Source organism: Ovis aries, chromosome 12 (genome assembly GCF_016772045.2).
Source record: "Ovis aries strain OAR_USU_Benz2616 breed Rambouillet chromosome 12, ARS-UI_Ramb_v3.0, whole genome shotgun sequence".
Lineage (NCBI taxonomy): Eukaryota > Metazoa > Chordata > Mammalia > Artiodactyla > Bovidae > Ovis > Ovis aries.
The window spans coordinates 69,161,123-69,185,570 of record NC_056065.1 but is presented as its reverse complement, the minus strand read 5'-3'; the positions used below and the strand labels follow the sequence as shown (position 1 = coordinate 69,185,570).

General features: G+C 44.6%; 1 long non-coding RNA gene across 1 annotated transcript in view; it reads right to left on the bottom strand.

Annotated features, from left to right (window-relative positions):
- Positions 1-24,026, bottom strand: part of LOC105616575 (uncharacterized) — a 42,119-nt gene extending 18,093 nt beyond the window's left edge. Inside the window, exons 1-3 of the long non-coding RNA XR_009595751.1 lie at positions 23,845-24,026; positions 23,501-23,578; positions 12,715-21,183 (exon numbers count right to left, since the gene is read on the bottom strand). This is a non-coding gene — a long non-coding RNA (uncharacterized LOC105616575). The remainder of the gene's footprint in view (positions 1-12,714; positions 21,184-23,500; positions 23,579-23,844) is intronic.
- Positions 24,027-24,448: the final 422 nt, after the last annotated feature.

Here is a 24,448-nt window from a genome sequence, read left to right as displayed (position 1 = left end):
CAGGCTTCCCACACTGTGCGAGCAGCCAGCAGGGCGTTGCTAAGTTTATAGACAAGAGAATCAAGGATGATCAATCAAGAGATTGAGCACAGTTGCCTCAACAGAAGTATGACTCCTTGCTCAGTTTCTAGATCTGAGCCCATTGCCTGAAGGAGAGGCCAGGACCTATGAAAAGGACCCTAAAACAGCATGGCAAAGGTTGAAATGATTATTCCCCAGCCCTTCCCTAAAGGTAACTCCCATCATGATTCAAGTAGAGAAAGGGGAACACCCAGATATTTAAGGACTGCTGGACAGAAAGTCTGTGGTGATATTAATACTTGGGGGCCCAAAGTGGTGATATTGATATGTTGGGGTCATCGTGGCCCCTGTTAGAATGGGAGCATATGGAGGCCAGGTAATAAATGGAGCTCCAGTCAGGCTTGGCTCACAGTAGGTCTGCTGGGCCATTGGATCCACCCTGTGGCCATTTCCTTGACTGCTGATTGTATAATTGGAAGGGACACACTTGGCAGTTGGAAGAACCCCCATACAGGTGCTCCTTGGACTATACAGAATAGGAGCTATTGCCGTGGGGAAGGCCCCCGACCAAGACAGTCAATGCCAAATGATGCGGTTTTCTATGTGGGAATGGCAAAGAGTAAAGTCACCCCTAAAACCTAAAGCATACACGAGGTAGGGGTCTCCATCACACCCTCACTTTATTCTCCAGTGTGATTTCTACAAAAACCAGAGCGATCAGGTTGGATGATCCTCAAAACTCCACCAAGTTATAGCCCCAGTTGGAACCATTAAAGTAGAAGTAATGTCTTTCTAGAGCATACTAACACCTTGCTTAATGATCTTAGTTAGCTCTGCTGGGTGAAAACACAGGTTTTGGGTGCATGGTATAAGGGCATTGACCTAATAATGAATTAACTCGTTTCTGTTTCTATCAACAAGGAGAATTAGAAGCAATTCAAATGGAACTGACAGCAATATACATTTATAGTCTTGCCTCAATTGATGCATACTTCCCGTCCTCTCAGTAGAGTCTGAAAAGACCAGGACCCTCTAAGCAGTCTACAGAACATGTACGTTCACTATGTCCACAGTGTCGTGTTCATCCACTTGGATGAGCATCCCCTGAATAGCAAGGACATTGGAGACTTTGTGGGAAGAAAGATCAGCCTACTGATAGGTAGAGATGGAGCAAGGACGAGAATACTAGCTAAAGGAGGGAGAGGAGAGAGGCAAACTAGCTAGTGAGAAAGATCTTGAGAGGATGGAATATAAAACCTTCTGTCAATACCAAGCAATCAGGGCATTTCAGGACATCCCACCCCTTAGAGATACTACTATATCTTATACCTCTCACAACCGAGAAGAAAGCTCCATGCGTGATAAGAGTCTTTGGGTTTTGGGGAGAAGAGCACATCCCTAATTTGAGAATACACAAGTGACATGGAAGGCTGCCAGCTGTGAGCGGGGCTCAGAGGGAAGGACATGCAGCAGGTTCAGAGTGTGGTATGAGCAGCCTGCCACCTAATCTAGTTGACCCAGAGGATCTTATACTCGAAAAGGATGTTGTGCAGAATATATGGCAACCCCACAGGAAAATCATAATATAGAACTCTAAGCTTTTGGAGCAAGGGCATGCCATCCATGGCAGAGAACTAAACACAATTTGAAAGAGGACTTCTTGCAAGCTGTTGGACCCTGGTAGAGATGGATCAGCTGATCATGATACTAAGGGATCATGCAGCCAGAGCTCCCCATTATGGAGGGTCTATCAGACCCCCAAATCACAAGGTTGGTCAGGCACACAAGCCATCAGTTGCAAGACAGAAATAGGACATCCAGGGTCAGGCATGGGCAGGGCCAGAAGGTGAAAACTACAGAAGCCCGTGCCACCCACCACTGTTGTACTTGACCTTAACTAACATCTCTGACCAGATGGGAGGCCCCTTATGGCTACCTGATGAAGGCAGGAAAGAGCCAAGCTTGATTTACGGATGGCTTGGTGTTGGGGTACAAGTTGAAGATGGACTCCTAATGAGCTGCAGTCATATGAAGCGGTGGCCTGCAGCAAGAGGGGAAATCCTGCTAATGGGCAAAGCTTTAGGTGGTATATCTGATCATTAACTGCGTATGGAAAGAGAAGTCAGCCAAGGTAAGAATTTTCTAGACTCCTCAGTAACAGTGAATGGCGTGGATGGACAGGGATGTAACACCAAGATGTTTGCAATATCAGAGACAAAAAAAAAAAAAAAATCTGAGAAAGGAGCATGTTGATGGATGAAAATCTTTTCGTATTAATGCCCATAAGAGAGTAAACACCATGGAATAAATAGACAACTAAACAACCAACTATTCATAATAACTGAGCCAGTTGATATCAGCCAGCCTCTGTCATTAGCCACTCTAATCCTGGTGTGACGGGCTCATGAATAAAATAGCCACTGTGACAGTGATAGAGGGCATACTTGGGTTACTACTACTACTACTACTAAGTCACTTCAGTTGTGTCCGACTCTGTGTGACCCCATAGACAGCAGCCCACCAGGCTCCCCCGTCCCTGAGATTCTCCAGGCAAGAACACTGGAGTGGGTTGCCATTTCCTTCTCCAATGCATGAAAGTAAAAAGTGAAAGTGGAGTCACTCAGTCATGTCCGACTCTCAGCGACTGCAGCCTACCAGGCTCTTCCGTCCATGGGATTTTCCAGGCAAGAGTACTGGAGTGGGGTGCCACTGCCTTCTCCATACTTGGGTTCCTACTCACCAAAGCCAACTTAGTTATTGCCACTGCCAAATGTCTAATTTGATGCACAAAGACCAGGGCTGAACCCATCCCTCAAGGAGTCCAACCAGCCACTCGGTGGTAAATTGATCAAAGGGGATCCCTTTCACCCTGGATGTGGCAATTCTTGACTGAAATCAACATATATCCTATTTGCAAGGCTTTGACCAGTTGACTATAGATGTTTAATCTACTGACAGTCATGTAATATGTCACTTATTATCCACTTAAAGTCCACTGAATGTTACCTCTGACTTTGGGACCCAGTTTATAGAAAAAGAGGTTTGGCAGTGGGCATACAACCAAAGGATACATTAAATATCATCACACACAGAATCTATAGACCTGATCAAGCAATGAAATGGCTTTTTTGAGGGCACAGTGAAAGTGCTAGTTTAGAGATGAAACCTGCAAGAATCAGGTACCATCCTCCAGGATAAGACATACGTCTTTAATTAACAACCATCATATGCTGTTGTTGGGGACCAAGAAGTGGAAGGTGGAGTGGCCCTGCTCACCATCACTCCCAGTGGCCCACTTGAGAAATCTGAATTCTCCATCTCCAGAACTTTAGGTTTCATGGGGCTAGAAGTCATGGTTCCCAGAGAGAGGGAGGGGTCTCCAGCTTTGGACCAGAGACTCACCTGATAATCACATAGGTTATCCAGTGATTCCCAGCAATGTCCAGTGATACCCAGGAATAACCAATAATGTCAGGCAAGTCCCTGAGGAATCCACATGTAACTGAATTTCCCTAGAGTAGAAGTCTCTTGTGATTAATTTCTTGGGAGCTTTGAAGGTGAAGTCGCTCAGTCGTGTCCGACTCTTGCGACCCTGTGGACTGTAGCCTACCAGGCTTCTCCGTCCATGGGATTCTCCATGCAAGAATACTGGAGTGGGTTACCATTTCCTTCTCCAGGGGATCTTCCCGACCCAGGGATTGAACCCGGCTCTCCCGCATTGGAGGCAGACGCTTTAACCTCTGCGCCACCAGGAAAGCCCTGGGAGCTTTGAAGACAGCCCTAAAGGAGCATTAGAGACAGGCTTGCAGTCAGATATTCAGAAGTATGAGGACGCCTGGGTCCCTCTCCTTTTAGAGAGCCTCCCGACAAGCACACTTGGGAAAAGAAGATCAGGGCTTCCTCACAGGCTCCTGAATGGGTTATACAGGTGTGCAGGGAGGGGATCTTGCTCCTTGAGCCTGAGGGCAGCTGGGTGGGATCTGCGGCAGCCAGAGAGAACCTCCAGCAAAAAGCAGCCTTTTCCAGATCTCCTCATTAGGTTGCTGCTGCTGCTGCTAAGTCTCTCAGTCATGTCCGACTCTTCGAAACACCATGGACGGCAGCCTACCAGGCTCCTCCATCCATGGGATTTTCCAGGCAAGAGTGCTGGAGTGGGGTGCCATCGCCTTCTCCCCTCATTAGGTTACCCTCCTGAAAAACTCGACAAGCATCTGAATGGAAGAAGGGAGGGTATAGAAAGCCAGATGAGTCTTGTTTTGATGCTGCTGACTTATGCGTGAATGGATCAATGTGTGAATTCTCTGGATTTTATTTAGATTTCCTTACATAATTCTCTATAGAACTGTATTGTTTCTCTTTTCCATGGCCAATGAAATTGGCCATCAGATCTTACTATAAGGAAAAATTCACCAGAAAGAGGGTCACCTGGCTAAGTGATGATACTTGAGCAGAAGTGCTGAGTCAGTTTAGAGCTGGTCCTCACTCAGGCAGGCATCCTCCCTTGCTGGGGTGAAGGGCTATTGTGCCCAACAAATGAGAAAACTTCTTCTTCTCTCTTATACTATTTGCCCTTGAGGTATAACTAACATACTCTTGAATCTTCCCAGGCATCCTTCTTCCCACCCACCCCCCTTGATGGTACCATATGCTTTCATCTTAGAAAGAAATGCTGGTTGTTGTTGTTTTTTTTTTTTTTTTTCCTTTCCCTTTGTTCACTGCAGGGTAGTGTCAGATAGCACGTCTATCCAGGGAGTAAGACTCAAGGAGACTGTAGGGAGAGGCATTGCTTCTGGCAGGAAGCCACGCTTGCTGAGCTTGTGGTCTACTGGGTCCTCCGTCATGGCCTCGGGCAGGCCACTTGACCTGGGCCTCAGAGGGATTCAGTCACTAATGTAGAGTGGCTGGTGGCTTAGGGTGAGCTATTCTGATACCCAAAGAGAAAAGAAGCCTTGTGATTACCCAGAACGGATGCTGTGACAGGCTCACACGGAACTCCTCAACTCGGAATAGGAAGTTTCTCACTTCTTTGTGTGAGTTTTCTCTGGTGTTTGAGTCAGAAGCAAATACAGGCAAAGTTACACTGGTTCCTCCAGTCTTACCAGCATTGGCTCTGAGGGCAAAACTGACTATTCCAGATTTTCATCTCAAAACCAGTGCGTCGATTGTTTGTCTTCCCGCTGCTGGGAGGCAGGCTGAGCGGGGAGCAGGATGCTAAAGGGTCTTCTGTGTTTATCACCTCTTGTTTTTTATGATAACTTTATGTGGTCTTTCCCAGCTACTGAACTTGTACAGATCAGGACAAGGTCTCTTTGCTTTTACTTTTCTCCTTTATAACAGCAAGCAGATTCTCCTGAGACCGGAAACATTTGTTTTCTCAGCCCACTAACTCCAACTACAGTACATTTCCTCCTTATCATCACTATTTAGTCTGTAATTATTCCAGTCTACTAACTCCCACAGAGGTTGGGGATAACCGTGGCTAAATTGCATAAATCACTGATTTTGGGTCCTTCATTGTCATTAATAAACGCAGGACATGGGAGTCCCTAGAGGTCCAGCTCCTCAAATTTCATGAACGCTTATGTTTACCATCCAGGGACAGAAACAGAAGCTACTGGCAAGGACTTTGCCATGAAGATCAGAAGTTTCATTTAATCTATCATGATTGCAGGTTCTGTTTATTCTCTTGTTGTCAACTGGCTAATGATCAGCTGATTTGACTAAGTTATGAGAATGACATCTAAAACAATGAAGAAGTGAAATTCTATTCAGGTACAATCCCCCTCTTCCCAAAGTTGTAGATCCCCAGATCTCAAGTTACCCTGATGTTTGGCTCTACAGAAAATTGAAAGGAATCAACCTAAAACACAGTTGCTAAAAATAGCCCCTCCCACAATATTTTCACTTAACCTTATATATGAAAGTTGTTTCATTGAATGGCCAGTTGAGCATCATCAATTGTTGGTGGCAGCAAAGGGGACAGGCGACCTTTGGAGTTTTCCCTCAGTCTCAATTAGAAATCACACTGGCCTGCAGGGCTGATTAAGCTCTGTATGGTTAGATGCGCATATGTAGAAGTTCTAAAAGGAGTTCTCAATAGTCGCCTTCATCATCAGCCAGTCAACACACAAATTGCATTAAAGCCCTGGATACAGAGACCAAGGAAGTCAAGAGCTACACAACACCCTGGATGCTTTAGAACCATTTATCCTGCAGGAAGCTATGTATTTTTCTTGTGGGTCTTAAGTGAACTCATTGGCTAGAAATCTAGCTGTTTTGGATATTAGGACATTGTGGTACACAATGGCAGGGGCCTGGGCTGTTGCTTGGCTTTGCATTGGTGATCCACAGTGGGAAGAAGGTAGCCTAGGGAGCCCCTGAAGGCTCCATGGAAGTCATTTACATATGGTCTTTAGAAGTGTCCCTCTCTCACCAGCCCTTGGGGACAAGACAGATGGCAAACAGAGAAGGCTCAGGGAACCCCAACATCTGGCCAAATGGTTCCACGTAAGGAAAGAAAGTTAAATCTCCTTGATTCGAGTAGGTTACACACTCCTCCAGGGCCTCTATCCTCTCTGCTTCAGGAACAATGCTCTTAAAGTTTTAGAGAGATTTTTGAACCCATTCAAAACCCAAGAATAGCTATCTCAGTAGAAAGAACTTATTAACCAGAGATTTACATAAGTGAAGCAAGTCAGTATGAGAAGAGACTCTGGGAGGAAGAAATGGGATAAAGGGAAAAGGGAGAGAATAAATAAATAGTTCAAATATGAGTTTGACTTTATTTCCCATCGTGTACTTTTCCTAAACCAAGATTTTTATACATTGCATCTATCGATATGAACTGGTTAAAAAATAAAGGAGAAGAGATCCTTAAATAAATAGTAAAGCTAATAGAGACTCAGGGACAGATCCTTCTCTCAAATGCACAGCTTGCTGCTCCACATATAGTATCTTGAAAAATCTTTACTGCCTTCAAAGATACAGCCCTTGGCACCAAGCACCATGCCTCCGAGTTTAGAATGTGGACCTCCATATTTATGTTCCCCAGATGGTGGAATTTATAAATGCACCATGGGGTGCTATTGAAATTAATAATTTAATTCATTTCCGTGATTGTGCTGTGATTGCTAGTCATTACGGCAGTAGCAGTTAGCAGAGTCTCTCAGTTCTGGGATGTAGCTGAAGGGTAATCTCAGTGAGAGTAATTCCTCTGTCATCCTATTTCAAATGCAGTCAGTCCCTTCTGAATGGGGAATAGCCAAAAGTTTCTGGAATGGAAATGAAGGCAGCATCAACCTAGTTAGATGAAAATGGCTTCAATTTATGCGATTTCAGAAGTTTGAAAGCAGTCCTCTAAGGACCAGTGAAATGATCTGTGATTGTTTAGCTTGGAGAAGGAACAGATACGAAGAGACCCCAAGCACTGTCTCCAAACACACAAATCTCTCACTCTCTGTCTGTGGACAATCTACGTCCAAATGCTTGAGAATTAACTGCACTTTTACTTTCTATCCCCACTTGCCTGCTTAGCAAGGGAATATACTGGCAGCTGGGCTGCGTGACTTTTGAAGTCCCTTCCAGAGATTCTCAGAGATTCCCCGAGTCAACGATGGGGTGGAGGGGATAGGGGAATAACAGCTCTGTATTTCCTCAAGGGAAGTCCTTACTTCTCTCAGCCTAATGATCTGGAAGCCTAACTGGGCAAGAGGGAACATTACTGGGCATGGGGATGCACAAAATTGGCCAATGTAAGCCCCCTGGAATTTTGAACCCAGGAGGCCGTATGTAACTGCTTTGGATTTATAAAGCACCTCTTTTTCTTTGAGAAACTTAAATCCATTTCCATATTCCCCTCATTATCCTCAAAGGTTTTGTTAATCACAGAAGTAAGGCCTGACCTCAAGATCCTCATTCAATAGCTAAAGGAAATAATCCCTCAAAACATGGGATATAGATTCTGCTACCTTAACTCCCCGCTTTGGCTGCATCCATTTGGTCTGGCCTTTGGACGACTCTATTTCTGCCCAATCATCAGAGCCTGGATGAGTGGGGGAACAAAAGCAGAATGATTTCTTATATCACTTCCACAGGCAATAACCCCACAGGGGGCCCAAGCTCAGACTCTGCCCACCACCGCATCCAAGAGTGGGGAAGGGTCAGTTGGGAAAGAGAAAGCAGATGAACACAGCCACTCCCAGCTCCCAAGAGGAGGACTAGAGCCCAGCAACTCTATAAAGACCAGACCCCTCTCCTCCTTCACTTCACACTTGTGTCTCATGTGGCTCAAGGCGCTCTCAGGAGAGACCCAGGACACAAAATCATAACCACTCTTTTGTCCCAACCTGGTATCAAGGAAAACTTCAAAAAGACTGTGCGTTTGGGAAAATGGCAACAAAAATTTGCCCTGTAGACATTGCTTTTCAGGAACTAGCCAGTAAATGTCCCTGAGGAGCTGTATGTGGTGACTACAAGCAGGACATCCCAGAAATTGTTCTGAGAGACAGGGGTGAGCATTCCACGCTGAATGTCCAGGACTCCTTCCTTACCTCCCTGAGGGTCTCACCTCTTGCTTTCCTGACAGTTTGGACCTCTTCAGTAGTACTTCTCACACTCTGTTTAGACTGCAGGCTCTCGGAGGGTGTGCCCCGTGCAGCTCCATAGCTATCCCCATGATACCAGCACAGGGATTTCACACAGGGGAACGTTGGGAGATGTGACTGAATCACGTTCATCTGATTAGTGGAAACAGTAGGTACCACTGAAGGGCAGGTGGTGGAATTTGCTCTGCGGTAAATCCCCTACATAGCGAATTCCATTCCAAGAGCTCATTCATAAGCCTAATTTGTTCATAAGTCCAACAAAATTAGTGTAGGTACCCAACTAACGCAATCAGCTATATAGGACTGTACTGAAATAGGTTTATAATATTTTTCACATGAATAATACATAAAAAACAAACACAAAAATTAAAGGAAACTTTTAACCTTACAGTACAGTACCTTGAAAAGTAGGGTAGTACAGTACAACAGCTGGCATACAAGGCAAGAAGAGTTACTGACTGGAGGAGAGGAGGTGGGAAACGGTAGAGCTGAAGGAGAATCAGCAATGGGAGATGGAGGGCAAGCTGCAATTTCACTCATGCCCGACATTGATGAGTGCATGTTCTCATCCTTGAAAGCTCACAACTTGAAGATTTGTATGCAGGGACTTATTGATTTTTTTTTTTTTTTTTTGGTCATGAAAAGAAGAGGTAAGGAGAACCCAAACTCCTTAAGTATACTGCACCTTACTTATGTGACAAAAAAGAATGAAGTTGAGGTGGCATTCTTAGAGATGGAGGATCTGCTCTGCTTAGCAACAATGAGGTCACTGAGGGATGGGTGGGAGATTCGGAGCCACTGGTTTTGTCTTCTCTTCCCGTTGCTCTCATGCAATTGTTGTGGTTGCTGTCGGTGACATTTCACAGGTCGTTAATTACTCTTGAAAATGCCTTCCAGTGACCTGGCTAAAGTACGTAGAAGACAGACCCTTGGATGAAAAGTCCTGTGAATTAGGTCCTAATTCCAGCACTTTCCCCAACCTGCCATGTGAACTTGGGCAAATCTTGAGTTGCCCTTGTTTTCGGTTTCCTCTTTAAGAGTGCCGTCATGGAAGGAGAGTAGGCCTAGGGGTTAAACAACCATGAGTTTAAACACCACGGCTTGCTTTTATGTTATGTGACTGAGCAAGTTAATTCACTCTTAGTCTCTAGTTCTTCATTTCTAACACAAGGAAAGCATATCCTAATATAAAACTTTAAGGGCTTGCCTCATAGCTCAGTTGGTGAAGAATCTGCCTGCAATGTAGGAGACCCCAGTTCAATTCCTAGGTCAGGAAGATTTGCTGGAGAAGGGATAGGCTACCCACTCCAGTATTCTTGGGCTTCCCTTGTGGCTCACAAGAATCCGCCTGCAGTGTGGGAGACCTGGGTTTGATCCCTGGGTTGGGAAGTTTCCCTGGAGAAGGGAAAGGCTATCCACTCCAGCATTCTAGCCTGGAGGATTCCATGGACTGTATGTATAGGCCATGGGGTTGCAAAGAGTCGGACACAACTGAGAGACTTTCACTTTCAGAGAGGAGCTTTAAATGAGCTCATACATGTAAAACACTTAGCCAAATACCTGCATAAACTAGGCAGCCATATATGTTATTTGCTTCATTTCTATAAAATGTGTGTTATAGGCTGAATGTTTATATTCCCTGCAAAATTCATACATTGAAATCTATGCCCAATGTGATAGTATTAGGAGGTGGAGCTTTGGGAGGTAATTAGGTCACAAGAGTGGAGGATTCACGAATGGAGTTAGTACCCTTATAAAAGAGGTTCCAGAAAGTTCCCTCAATCCTTCTACCCTGTGAAGACATGCTGAGAAGTCAGCCCTCTGCAACCTGGAAGAAGACTTCACTAGAACCCAACCATGCTGGCACACTGATCTTGGATTTCCAGCTTCCAGAATCTTGAGCCAAATAAGTTTCTACTGTATGTAAGCCACCAGGTCTGGGCAGTTTTGTTATAGCAGAATAAGACAATGGGGTTTCATCTCCTCCTTGTCAAGTTGTTCTAAGGATCAATCTGGATTATAAACAATAAAGTTCCTGAAAACTGAAAAACACCTTGCATTTGTATTCACATGGGAACAAGAGAAGCAGAACATAAATACTGGGTTGGTGAGGAAGTTCCATAGTCTTATGGAAAAACCCAAATAAACTTTCTGGCCAATCCAGTATCTAGTTACTATTGTATTATCCAAAGAAAAGTGTCTAGTGTTTTCAAAGTATTTTTAAAACAAGTTTTAAGAAGGAAACCAACATGAATTGTTTTTTATTATAAGAAACCATTTGGAGGGGTGTGTAGGGAGAGGAAAGGAAACCCCGAGTGTGATAAGACGAGGACTGATGACAGAAGTAGCTCTAATTTACCCCTAGATCCTGGCTCATCTGTAAAGCGAGTTCCGATCCAAACCAGACGTGTCAGAATAGGGAGATTGGTCCAATTTCAGTCAATCTTGAGTGCTTCATGCTCACTGAAAACCATACGAAGATGGGTAATGGCTAGAGGTCTTTTTTATAAACTCCTGCTGAGTGTACACCCCCCCTCCAGTACTCTTGCCTGGAAAAACCCATGGATGGAGGAACCTGGTAGGCTGCAGTCCAGGGGGTCGCTGAGAGTTGGACACAACTCAGTGACTTCCCTTTCACTTTTCACTTTCATGCATTGGAAAAGGAAATGGCAACCCACTCCAGTGTTCTTGCCTGGAGAATCCCAGGGATGGCAGAGCCTGGTGGGCTGCCATCTATGGGGTCGCACAGAGTCAGACACGACTGAAGCGACTTAGCAGCAGCAGCAGCAGCAGCTGAGTGTGCACGAAACTAAAAACACCTTGGCCATTCTACTTCAGTAGCACAACTCTTTCCAAACTGATGCAGGGAGCACTTTTCCACAGAAAGTTTATAGTGCTCTGGAGTCAGCTATGTTTAGGAAAATCTTCACCCCTGTCTCAGATATTCATAGCACATATTGGTAGAGTAAAGCTTCTGAGAGGTCTTGCAGAATGAAGCACATTTGTTTAACTCAGAATTTCCCCAACTAATTCGACCATAAGACTTTCCCCCTTTCCTTTGCAAAGTCACAATTCATAGCTGCTAGAACAATGTGCTGTACAAATATAAATGCAAGGAGAGATCTGTCCCCCCACCATGGACCCCACTCTGCTGTCCCATGGCCACAGACAGTCTGCCACAGAACAAGGTTGGTGAGAAACAGCTTCAAGACCTTTGCTGGAAAACTGTGCATATTCTCCCAGTGTTGTGGAAACAGGATGTCTCTTGGAGGAGCAGAGGTTATAGATGTATATTTCAACATAGCAAATATTCACCTCCACAGAGCCACTGCAGAGGGTCTTGGGCAAGGGACACATATGTAGCCCCATCCAGTGCCAGAGAACGTTTCATTCTCAGATGCAGGCATGAGCAAAGAGGGATATGGGGAGGGAGAAACCCAAGGCACTGCCCTCATTCCGAAACGATAGAGCAAATGCACTGAAAGTCCACCCACACCCCCTGCTCTCCCTCCCCTGCTCAAAGCTGTTTCAGATCCAAACAGCAGAGCTAAACTTACCATTGAGAGAAATCTGGCATCTTAAAGGTGGCTATACAGTTTGCTAAACTCACTCTCTGAACATGGTTCTAGCAAAAGTTTAATTAAGAAGTAAAAAATCGCATGGGGTAATGGACACAGGTTTCACATCCTTTTTTCCCAGTGCCCTGCGCACATGCGCACACACGCGCGTACACACACACACACACACACACACACACACACACACTTATTCTTCTATTTATTTTCCTCCACTATTCAGATTCACTGGCATCATCCTTTCCTCTCAGTGATGATTTACTCCATTGTCTTCTTGCCACACAATCCAATTCAAGACAATTGTTTCTTATCCACAGTGTGCCAGGCACTGACTTAGAGTCATCCGTTCTCGGGGTCATCTTAGAGCAGAGTCATCTTGGACTCTGCCCTTTCATGCACAGTATTTAACTGATCCAAAATGCCATCATTTCTACCTCTGAAATATCACCCCAGTATCACTAGCTCTACTTCCTTACTGTCCTCCCACACTCCTTTGGGTCTTCATCATTTCTTACCCAGAAGAATGCAGTCGCCTGATGTATCTTCCTGCCTCCAGCATCATCCCCTTCCACACTCGTGCAGCCAAAGATCTGATCATGAACCAATGATGTTCTGCATTATCTACAGAAAATGGCCCCAACGTTAGACAGCAACATGAAGAGCGCTTCACAGTCTGGCCCCTCATTACCTTTACGATCCAACTTTTTTCAGAGCACCTGTCATCTCCCTTACCTCCATCATATCTCCCCCAGCAACAATTGAGTCTCATTCATTATTCTTAGTGTATAATGCTAGGTCTGGCACAAAGCAGGCGCTTAGCAAATGTATGTCAAATGATATGTGGCATAGGTGTATGGATGAAAAAGTAAATGTATTCATTTACTACTGCAGCTGTAAAAAGTTACCACAAATTTAGTGGTTTGAAGCAACACTGAGTTATTATATTTTAGCTCTAAAAGTCAGAAGTCTAAAGTGGGTCAACAGGTTGCATTCTGGGAGTTCCAAGGAAGGACCCGTTTCCTTGTCCCTTCCAGCTTCCAGGGGCCACCTGCATTCCTTGACTTGCAGCCCCTTCCTCTCTCTTCACACCACTCTAAACTCTGCTTGCTGCTTCTGCTAAGCCTCTTCAGTCGTGTCCGACTCTGTGCGACCCTCTGGACTGTAGCCCACCAGGCTCCTCTGTGCATGGAATTCTCCAGGCAAGACTACTGGAGTGGGTTGCCATTTCCTTCTCCAAAACTCGGCTTCTATCATCCTATATCCTTCTCTCTAGATCTCTAGCTATAACACTCCTGTACCCTTTTTATAAAGACCTCTGTGATTATATCATAAAGCATCTCTGGATAATCATAATAATCTCCCCATCTCCCGTGCTACAATTCAATCATATGCAAAGTTCCTCTTACCATGTAAGGTAACGATATTCATCAGTTTTGGAGATGAGGATGTCAATGTCTTGGGATGGGAGTCATTATTCAGCTTTCAACAGTGAATCAATAGATTAAAAAAAAAAAAAAACCAAGGAGTATCATAGTAGTATAAGCTGCCAGGGAAAGTTATACAAAGGGGAGTCTAAACTCTGCCTAGAAATCAAGGAAAAGCCTCAGTGAGAGAATAGTGCTTGAATTGAGTTTGAAACATACACAGGCGTTTTAAAGGGACAAATGAAGGCAGCCCTTCCAAGTGGAAAAAACAGCATAACCAAAAGCATGGGAACAGGGGCTGGGGCCTGATACGATGGAAGCATAGGTTTCAAGCTCAGGAGACAATGAAACGGAGAGTGGACTGGAGGGCAAGGTCCCACATGCCATGCTAAAGGATTCTGGAATTTAATCTGAGGGATGTGTGAAATCACTTGGGAAGCAAGTTGAGGGTATGACACAATCATGCTCTAGAACAGCACTATCTGATAGAACTTTCTGCAATGAGGCAAATACTCTGTATCTGCACTCTTCAGGGGGCCACCATGAGCCACGTGGTCTGCTGAGCACTTAAAATGTAGCCAGGGTAACTGAGGAGCTAAATTTTCCAGTTTCACTTAGTTTTATTTAAACGTAAATAGCTCTAAGTGGCTAGTGGCTACCATACTGAATGACACTGTTCTGGGACGATCATCTGGAGGATGGATTGAAGGTGATTTGTAGATAATTTATGAGAAACTAAGGGCAGGGAACCCAGAAGGCACCTGCCTAGATGATACATGAACACTATCTGAACTCAAACCCAGGCAGCAGTGATGACAACTGTAGAGAGATTAGAGAGGGTGCCGTACTGGGAGGATTTGATTGATTGAACGTAGGCAAGTCTACGATGAATCTCGGTTTCTTACTTGGGTGGTTGGATGGTGATATTCACCGAGCAAAAGGAGCAGAGTTTAAAAGTTAAGATGATAATTTTAATTTAAGGTCGCTATTAAATGGAGACCGTCTAAAATGAATGTTGAGAGCTCACGAGGGGCAGATCTGGGCTGAAGGTATTGCTTTGGATACTATCGGCACACAGGTGAGGGCTGAACCCCTCGGGTGTGGATGGTTTTGCTCAGGAGGAGTAAGTAGCCTAGAAAAGCTGAGGGCAGAAGACAGATCCTCAGGGAGGACCAGCATAGGCTGAGAAGAATGGCTTCACGAGCTCTGAGGAAAACTAGGAGAAAGAGGGGCTTGGACTTCGAAGGAGGAAGAAGTCAAGAAGGAAATGATGGAGTTTTCTCATAGAAGTCAAGTGTAACAGTGACAAAAAAGTTGTCAGGGGATTTGAGACGGGTAACTTAGCAAGAGCAGTTCCAGCAGAGTGCGGATGGAAGTCGAGGGGCAATTGGAAGCTGGAGAAATCGTGAGCAATTGTGAGGAAAAAGGCAGGGGCCTCGTTGTAGGCCCTAAGCATTAACTCTTGTCTCAATGAGCTTGACTGAGAGAAAAAGAGAAGGTGACCAGAGGGTAAAGGGGATACAAAGGAAAAGATGAGTGAGATTGGCTCCCATTTACACGCAGAAGACACAGAGCCTAAAGCTTGGGGGGATGCTAAAAACACTGGAGAGGAAAAAAGGGGCTAGGTAACACTGCCAGCTGCCCCAGCCAAGCAGTCCATGCTTTAGTTCTCCATATGATGAAAGCACACAAAAACATAGATGTGTAGATTGCATTTTAAAAACCCCACTTGAAAAAATAATTATATGTGCATAACTAGTACAGTCTAATGTAAAATATAAGGTATAACAGAGATTTTTATCAGTGTCCTTTCCCTGCCAGGCCATTTTTGGTCCACAAATTTAATTAAAGAGCGTCTGGTATTTCTGTCAAAACCTCTGACACATCAGAAATGTGTCTCTGCTAGAGCAAGGTCTCTGCATCTCAGAGAATATGCTCCTTGCCATTTGAGGCGCTACGGTCTCAATGACCTTCTTTCCAGAGGCTTCAGAGGAGACTTTATGGGAGCAAAGTGCCAAAAGTGTAAGATCACGCTCAACTTGCCCCTCAGGTTCCCCCACTGCCCCACTACTGCTACCCTCCACGCACTCACACACACACACACACACACACACACACACACACACACACACACAGATGCAACTGTTTTACATAAGGATAGCCGTCTTAGTCTGTTCTGGCTATAAAAATACCATAGATGGGGTGACTTACGGATGACAGTTGATTTCTCCCAGTTCTGGCGACTGGCTGGCCTCCTGATTCACACATGGCCGTCCTCTGCACGTTCACGGCAGAAGGGTCTCTCTGGAGCCTCCTCTACAAGGGCAGGAATCCCTCCGATGGGGCTCTGTCCTCATGACCAATCACCTCCCAAAGGCTTCACTTCAAACACCATCACGTTAGGCCTTAGGTTTCAACATGTGAATCGGAAGGGGTGGCGGGAGAGGAATACAAGCATTCAGTCCACAGCAATGGGATAACACAGTTCTGACCTGGGCTCTCTCCCACCTTCCCTCTGACGGCCACCAGCAGGCTTAGAGATGTCTCTGAGAAGCGGCCTCGGCCTTCCCTGGTGGCTCAGTAGTAACGAATCCGCCTGCCGGTGCAGGAGACATGGGTCTGATGCCTGATCCGGGAAGATCCCACAGGCCGTGGAGCAACTAAGCTCTTGAAGCACAACTATTGAGGCTGTGCTCTGAAGCCCGGGAGCCGCGACTACGGAAGCCCGCGCTCCCTGGCGCCTGGGCTCTGCGGCAAGTGAAGCCACCGCAATGAGAAACCCGTGCGCCGCGGCTAGAGACAAGCTCCCGCTCGCCACTAGAGAAAAGCCTGTGCAGCCACGAAGACCCAGCACAGCCAATAAAAAAATAATAGTGGCATCAGCAGAGTCACGGGAACTGATAAGAAGAAAAAGTCAGGGAGAAACAGAAGATGGAAATGCAGAAAATGCAGAGGTCCCTGCAAGAAGGAGACGCAAAGTGATACTCATGACCCTTGAGGGGAAAGAATGTGAGGAGGCTGCAGAAAAGGCCAATGCCACTGTGTGCTGCTGCTCCCTGAAACCTTCTCATATCCCCACAGCATCGGCCTGTGTGTGCTCATTCAGTTGAGTCTGACTCTTTGTGATGCCATGGACTATAGCCCAGCAGGCTCCTCTGTCCATAGGATTCTCCACGCAAGAATACTGGAGTGGGTTGCCATTTCCTTCTCCAGAGGATCTTCCTGACCCAGGGATTAAACCCAGGTCTCCTGCATTGCAGGTGGATTCCTTACCACTAAGCCAGCAGGCTTAGTTATCATCAGGCCATAGTCCCAGTCAAATGCTGGGGTTGAAAATCTGTTCAGTGCTAATGGGAATTTAGTGGGAGATTTCTTTCGTGGCACGCCAAATGGTGCCTGCCTCAGTTCATTTCAGTCACTCAGTCATGTGCGACTCTTTGCAACCCTATGAACTGCAGCACGCCAGGCTTCCCTGTCCATCACCAACTCCCGGAGCTTGCTCAAACTCATGGCCATTGCATCAGTGATGTCATCCAGCCATCTCATCCTCTGCCGTCCCCTTCTCCTCCTGCTTTCAGTCTTTCCCAACATCAGGGTCTTTTCCAATGAGTCAGTTCTTTGCATCAGGTGGCCAAAGTATTGGAGCTTCAGCGTCAGCTTCAGCATCAGTCCTTCCAATGAATATTCGGGACTGATCTCCTTTAGGATGGACTGGTTGGATCTCCTTGCAGTCCAAAGGACTCTCAAGAGTCTTCTCCAACACCACAGTTCAAAAGCACCAGTGTGCCTGGCCAGGTGCCTGTCTATTTATTAATGCCTGTTGGTTGACACTGAAAGAAAAGACAGGGGACTTGCAAATGGCATAGCCAACATGTCTGCCTGAGTCTCCAAGGAAAAGAGAACTTGCGAAATAGCTCGGATCTTTTTCTACAAAAAGCTAGCCAATAAGTGAGAGAAAGAAGAAACTCCAAGCTGGAAGAGAAATTTTAGGTTACTTATTTTCAGATAAGGAACATGTAGCTCAGAGATGCATTATTAATGAGTGACCCAAAGAAATAAAACAGAGACCAGGTCTCCTGACTCCCACCTCACTCCCTTTCCACCTTCTCGGAGGTTTTCAGATTGGGTTCCCTGGAGGCATCCTGGAGAAAAGGGTGGAAGAAAGCCCAGTCCAGTGAGCAGATTCTGATTTCCAACCCCTTCAACCACGTTCAAACATAGTCATTCTCTGTTGTCTCCCCTACACACACACACACACACACACACACACACACACACACACGACTTTTGCACAATACTTCATTTGAAGCAAATTTCTGTTCCTAAAACTAAGTTTAAAAAATACTGCCTTATACTGTACTTCTATTTATTTATGTTTTATGTACAGCAAGAAACTAGGCCTTGTTTTAAAGACTTATTGCCAAATATAGAAGGCTTTTTTTTTTTTCCGTATGAATATGATATGGAACTGATGAGGGTGAGTGGAAAGTGAATTCACGCAGCAAGATTCGCATGTTGCGGATATACGGTTCACAGAAGAGTGTTTAACAGTAGTTCTCAAACTTCTATCACCTGGAGAGCCTGTTAAAGTACACATCTCAGGCTCCACACCAGCATCTCTGATGCAGAAACGAGGGGGTGGAGACCAAAAATTTTCAACAAGTTTCTAGATGCGGCCGATGCTGCTGGTCCGGGGGCCACGCTTTGTAGAACACAGACGCTGAAGAGGAGTTGCTTCTAGAGGAGGTGCTCGCTTCCAGGTGCTGATGCTTCCAAATGATGCTTCCAACGGAACTTCCAGTGCACCGCAAGAACTTCTTTCTGAGGTAGTATTAATTCAATTGGTGGAAGTAAGGTCTGAGACTTTTTAAGAAACGGAAAAATGCTTATGTTATAATGTTGAATAAAAAAGAATATGATTTCAATGAGAAAAGAGAATAGGAGAGAAACTGAAATGTGCTAATTAATTTCCTTGCTGCACAAAGCAGACTTTATTTGATCTCTAGACATTATGTAGATACGGTAGTTGGTGGTTGGTGTGGGAATGAATGCTTATATCTATATGTGTATCAGAGCTACTCATCCATTTAAAAACTATTCATAAACATTGGGGTCTGAGGTGGAAATAAATTTCTATTTATATGCATATGAGTGTCATATGCACTCATGCCTTCCACAAATATTTATAAATGCCTACCAGATGCCAGGCACCATGCCAGGCACTGGGGAAAAGACACATGCTCATTGCCTGCAGTCCTGTGAAAGAAACAGGAAGTGAGATAAGAGCTCATCGAAGTGCATGGAAAATTCTATGGAGGGGGAGCCATTTGGTTTGACAGATACTGAGGTCCATTTTGGACAATTTAAGTTTGGGTTTGTGGAATATCCAGGGAGAGAGATCAAGTAGAAAACTGGAACATGCAGAACTCATGAGGGAAACCTGGGTTGGAGGTGTAGATCAATGACCAATCATAGGCATAAATGATTTCTCTGTGAATATGAGTGAAGTATGAGGAAAAGATGAGGAGGAACCAGTAAAGAAGATTCAGAGGCTTACTGTGGGGATAAAGATAAAACATAAAATTAAGGATATTCCTTTTATTAAACAACAGTGATTTGTTTGCTTGAAATCAGATTCTTTTAGTAATTTGGTCAGTATACCTTGCAGGAACGAGATGATATGCTGAATTACTCATAATATGTCTATACTTCCTGGGGAAATCAAACCTTATGTTTTCATATGAGTGATGGTATCTTACTAAGTGAAGAAAAGATTGTCCTCACAAACATAATGCTAAAACCCTAGTTAATCATCTTTCTAGGGACTTCCCTGGTGGTCTAGGGACTAGGACATGGTGCTTTCACTGCTATGGACCCAAGTTTGATCCCTGATTGGGAAACTAAGAATCCATAAGCTGTACAACATGCCAAACATAATAACAATACTTTTTCTAATGGTTTTCTCCTTAAGGCCATGAGCTTTTGCTCATTTAGTCATATTTGTTGTTCAGTCACCAAGTCATGTCCGACTCTGCAACCGCATGGGCTGCAGCATGCCAGGCTTCCCTGTCCTTCACTATCTCCCAGGGTTTGCTCAGATTCATGTCCATTGAGTTGGCGATGCTATCTAACCATCTTATCTTCTGCATAAACACACAGGATTGGTCATATGCAAAAACAAGTCAATTTTCCCCCGTCTAAGGGGCTAACGGATTTGTAATGTAATCTCACAGATGCACATGTACACACACGCATAAACACAATCTTTTCCCTACTTCCTACAACCTCATCTCTCTTTGAGTTTAAAGATACACTTGCAACGCGTAGAGTGCCGTGTCTCTAGTTACAGTTGTCATGAGATTTTAAAATTTTAAGTCAAAGTTTCTCCATCTCCAGTGCGTTTTGTGTTTCAGTCACTCAGTCGTGTCCGTGTCTGACTCTTTGCGACCCCATGGACTGTAACCCACCAGGCTCCTCTGTCCATGGAATTCTCTAGACAAGTCCATTCCCTTTTCCAGGAGATCTTCCAGACCCAGGAATCTAACCCAGGTCTCCTACATTGCGAGCATATTCTTTACTGTCAGCCACCAGGGAAGCCAGGTTAATATTCAGATCAATGTGCGTTTAATAAGCTCTTTTGTTCATGTTGATACAATAGCAGGTTAGGTGATTGTTTCTACACTCACTGCACAAAAGTTGGCTCTCTAGTTATTTATATATGTTAAAGTATATATGTATATTCACAATGCATAGATGATGTTGTCTTTGTTATTTTGTTACATATATGGCTTCTGGATTATCAGGATTATCATTCTGGTCAACATATACAACATGTATACATTGTACATATGTGATATTGTGTGCATAAGAATTATTGTGGTACAAGTCACATAATGTAAAAACACAATATTTTAACCATATTTAACTGTACAATTCAGTGGCACTAAGTACATTCACATTGCCTGGCAACTCTCACCATCACCCATCTCTTGAATTATTCACCTTCCTAAACTGAAACCCTGTCCCCACTAAACGCGAACTCCCCCTCCCCCGCCCCCCCAACTCTGACCACCTCCACCCGCCACCCTGGCATCTGCCAGTGCGTTTTCTAACTCTGTGAATTCGACTGTCCTAGGTATCTTATGTAAGTATCTTGACTGTGGTAGTGCTTACACAATTCTGCATTTGTCAACACTACAGAACTCTACAGCCCCAAATTTGACTACATGTCAATTTTAAAATAAACTTTAGAAATTTAAATGCTGAATCTGTAATAGTTGCTACTTCAAAGGACATTGTTTCAAATAAATCCAGCTTGTCACTTTACGGCCAAACCACTGACACACATACTCTCTTCTCTTTATAGAACTTCCACATAAAGTTTTTTCCTTGCTCGTAATCTTACTCCAAGGAAGTTCAGTTGACTTTCCCAAGATACAATGGAAGGTGGCTGTCCAACTCTTTTTGCCTTCGGTGCCTCAAATTTCTACTTGTTCACTGAGAGAATTCTCCAGAGATAGATGTATGGCAGCACTTTGAGAACAATATTCACACCCACCGCTGAAGAGGGAAAAGGGAGAGATCAGCGTTCAGCTCTGGGAAACAATTTAGTGCCCACATGCGTTACTTACCAACTAACCACGGAGCAAGTACTGGGATAGAAGCAATTAAAAACGGTGACAAATGTGGCCCAGAGTATATGGGGATTAGGGACCTCCCTGGTGGCTCAGACAGCAAAGCGTCTGTCTACAATGCGGGAGACCTGGGTTCAGTCCCTGGGTTGGGAAGATCCCCTGGAGACAGCAATGGCACCCCACTCCAGTACTATTGCCTAGAAAATCCCATGGACAGAGGAGCCTGGTAGGCTACAGTCCATGGGGTCGCAAAGAGTCAGGCACAACTGAGTGACTTCACTTTCACTTTCACTTTTCATATGGGGATTAAGACTTGTGCTCAGGTCTCCCACCCCTGCTTCTGAGTACACCCTGGACTTCAGGTACACGTCTCTTCATCCACTCTGTTACCTCGTGGCCACTACCTGGGGGTGAAGGATGCTAGTGTTCGCAGAACAGCATGCTGATGCGTTTTTTCCGGCCATTGTATGTAACATGTTTTCTAATTCTTTTGCTCTATTCAGCATTTGACCCCAACGATAGGGGATTATGGTATTAACTCTCTACCCAGCACACAGTCTTCACAGACTCTCACTAAATACTGTAAGCCTGCTGCAGAGGAATAAAAGTGAAAGCATACCGTCTGGTCTTAAGCTGAGCACACAGAGGGTCGTGATCCAATTGGAAGGGAAGCAGAATTTTTAAAAAGAAAGAGGTTTGACCAAATTTTAATCCTTGTCATTTTCATTTCTCTTACCCTGTGGATTTGGGTGATTTTATTTACACTGTCAGCTTGAGCCTAGGGATTGGAAATCAGGCTTTTATGGAGATTATTAAAAGTACATAGAGTACACTAAAGGTTGGGCTAACTGATATACGCTGCTAAAAATATGAATGTGAATGTCCTGGTATTAGATGCCACTGGCGTACATTTCATCCTCCTTAGAAGGTTATTCTTGGGAGCTGGACCTGCTGCGATGGTAATGAGATGCAGGCTGTCAGGATATTTCTAATAGGTAGTGAGTGACCATGGATGGGAATGAATTAGCATTACTCAGATGAGAAGGTAGCTCTTTATACCAATAATTCCAATGCAAAGCAATTCCACCACCCTTCTCCTAAAAGAGAGGGTATTGTAAATTGGGGGTGGGAGTGGAGGGAGGAGGAGGCCAGGGTTAAAGCTTCAAGGATTTACTGATGGCTTGGATGGGCTGTGATGTCCTCCAGGTCTCTAGGCTGGGTATTGTTGGCCTGAGCTTCTTTACTGTCTAGATGCGTGAGGAGTGACTTGGTGAGGTACTGTCATATAGTCCTAGATGACAAAGAGAAAGCTCTAGACCTCAGTCACAGCCTTTTAAGATCTCAGCAGATAAACATGAAGTGCTTTACCCAATCTCAAAATACTAGGAGCCGTCACGCTTTGACGAATCAGGTTTAGGATCTCAAAGACATGGAAATACCATGTTACAAAGTAGCTGACTATGCAGGACTTGTGTCCTTGCAAGGTTATAGATTATGATAATCTTAATAGGCTTAAGAGGGTTTTAAAGAGATTCCTGGATCACAGTTCTATACTGGACCACCATGAGAAAATGGGTGTTTTAGGGACTTATTTCCAGTTATGAATGCCAGCAGCATCCACACGCTTGCTGCCTGGCCTTGCTGGGTGTCACCGATAGGTCAAGAGGGATTGCTGTGCTGGAGTTTTCAAGTGCAATCCATACCCAGAAATGAGGAGGAAGACGTATGGCCAGAAACAACTGCCCATGGGTTTATTTAACCTGGTGTTCTCATATCCCAAGACCTGGGCAACGGTGTTCAGTTATTGACTGAGCTTTATATAGCTGTCATGTCCTAGATGCCTATGTATAAAAATGTGCTATCCTGCCATAGAAAGATATGCGAAGCCCCAGTGTGCTATCCAGGCCACAGAAAAAGGACCACCGTGAAGGGTGGACCTTCAATGCCTTCACTGATGAAAACTTTAGCTCTGAACCACTTGTCCCAATTCTCTTACATTCTACATCCTGACTTGTTCCTATCTATCAGAACAATCCTAAAAAAGGACTTTTTGAACCAAATGTGATGAAGATGACAGGGCAGGAGGATGATTTCACTCCTTTCAAGAAAAATAAAGAGCTTTCCCAGCTTTATGATCTAGTCTTCAGTTTAGAATAGCGTATTGGTCAAGGTGATCAACGCAGCTGCTATAAAACACAATTTCCAAATATAAGTGCTATCCTCAATACAAAGTTATTACTTACTCAGAAATTTCTGCTGTCAGTTGGCCTCCTTCCATCGTGTACGTGTGACAGGTTTATCTTAGAGTCCTTTGCTTGCAGCTATTTAGATGGGAGAAAATGTAAAGAAGACACATGAGATTGTAACACATTTGCCCTTAAAGTAACAGTCATCACTTCTGCTCCCGTTCCATTGGCCAGCCCTTGGGATCACATGGCACATTTAACTTCAGGGTGGCCCGGAAGAGACTTCCCACATGTCCAAGAAGAGACGCAGAAATGATGATCACTAAAAGTTTTACCATAGTCTGAATTTCTGAACATCGAATATTCATTTTACTTTCCTCTTACTCACAGATCACACTCACCTCACCCCACAGGGGACAATGCAAAGTCCCATCCAGTCACCACCACCATATCAATGTCCAGAACACTTGAGGAGGGCAGCATCTTCTCCATAAGTCTGATGTAGGACCTCTAGGTAGGTTCTACACGCAGGACCTATGTAGGTAGCCTACATATTAAAAAGACAAGTAATCTGCACCCTACTTCCCCATCATCACAATCCATTTATAATAATGGGGAAAATACAGGAAAATAATCTGTTTATGTACGAAAATAATAGGTAACACTCCACATCATGGTCCACGGCCAAGCTGAGCCCCTCTGAGTCAGCATGTATAGCCCATACCTTCTGGGCATGGTGGCTATGTGTGCGGAATAGCTCTAGGAAGGACTCCATTGTTTGCTCTTCTTGGACACATCTGAAATTGGCTTAGTGGGGACACCCTCCCTTTCGAACAGTGCACCTGAAAAGCTTGACTTCCACTCAGTCTGGAATGGGTTGGCAGCTAGAGAATTGCTTTAAATCTTGAACAGGCAAGAGCGTTTCAAGTTCAAGCCTCTGCTTTCTTTGGCAATGCAATTTTAAACTTAGAAAACATATGATATATTTGCTTCAGTCAGGTCCTT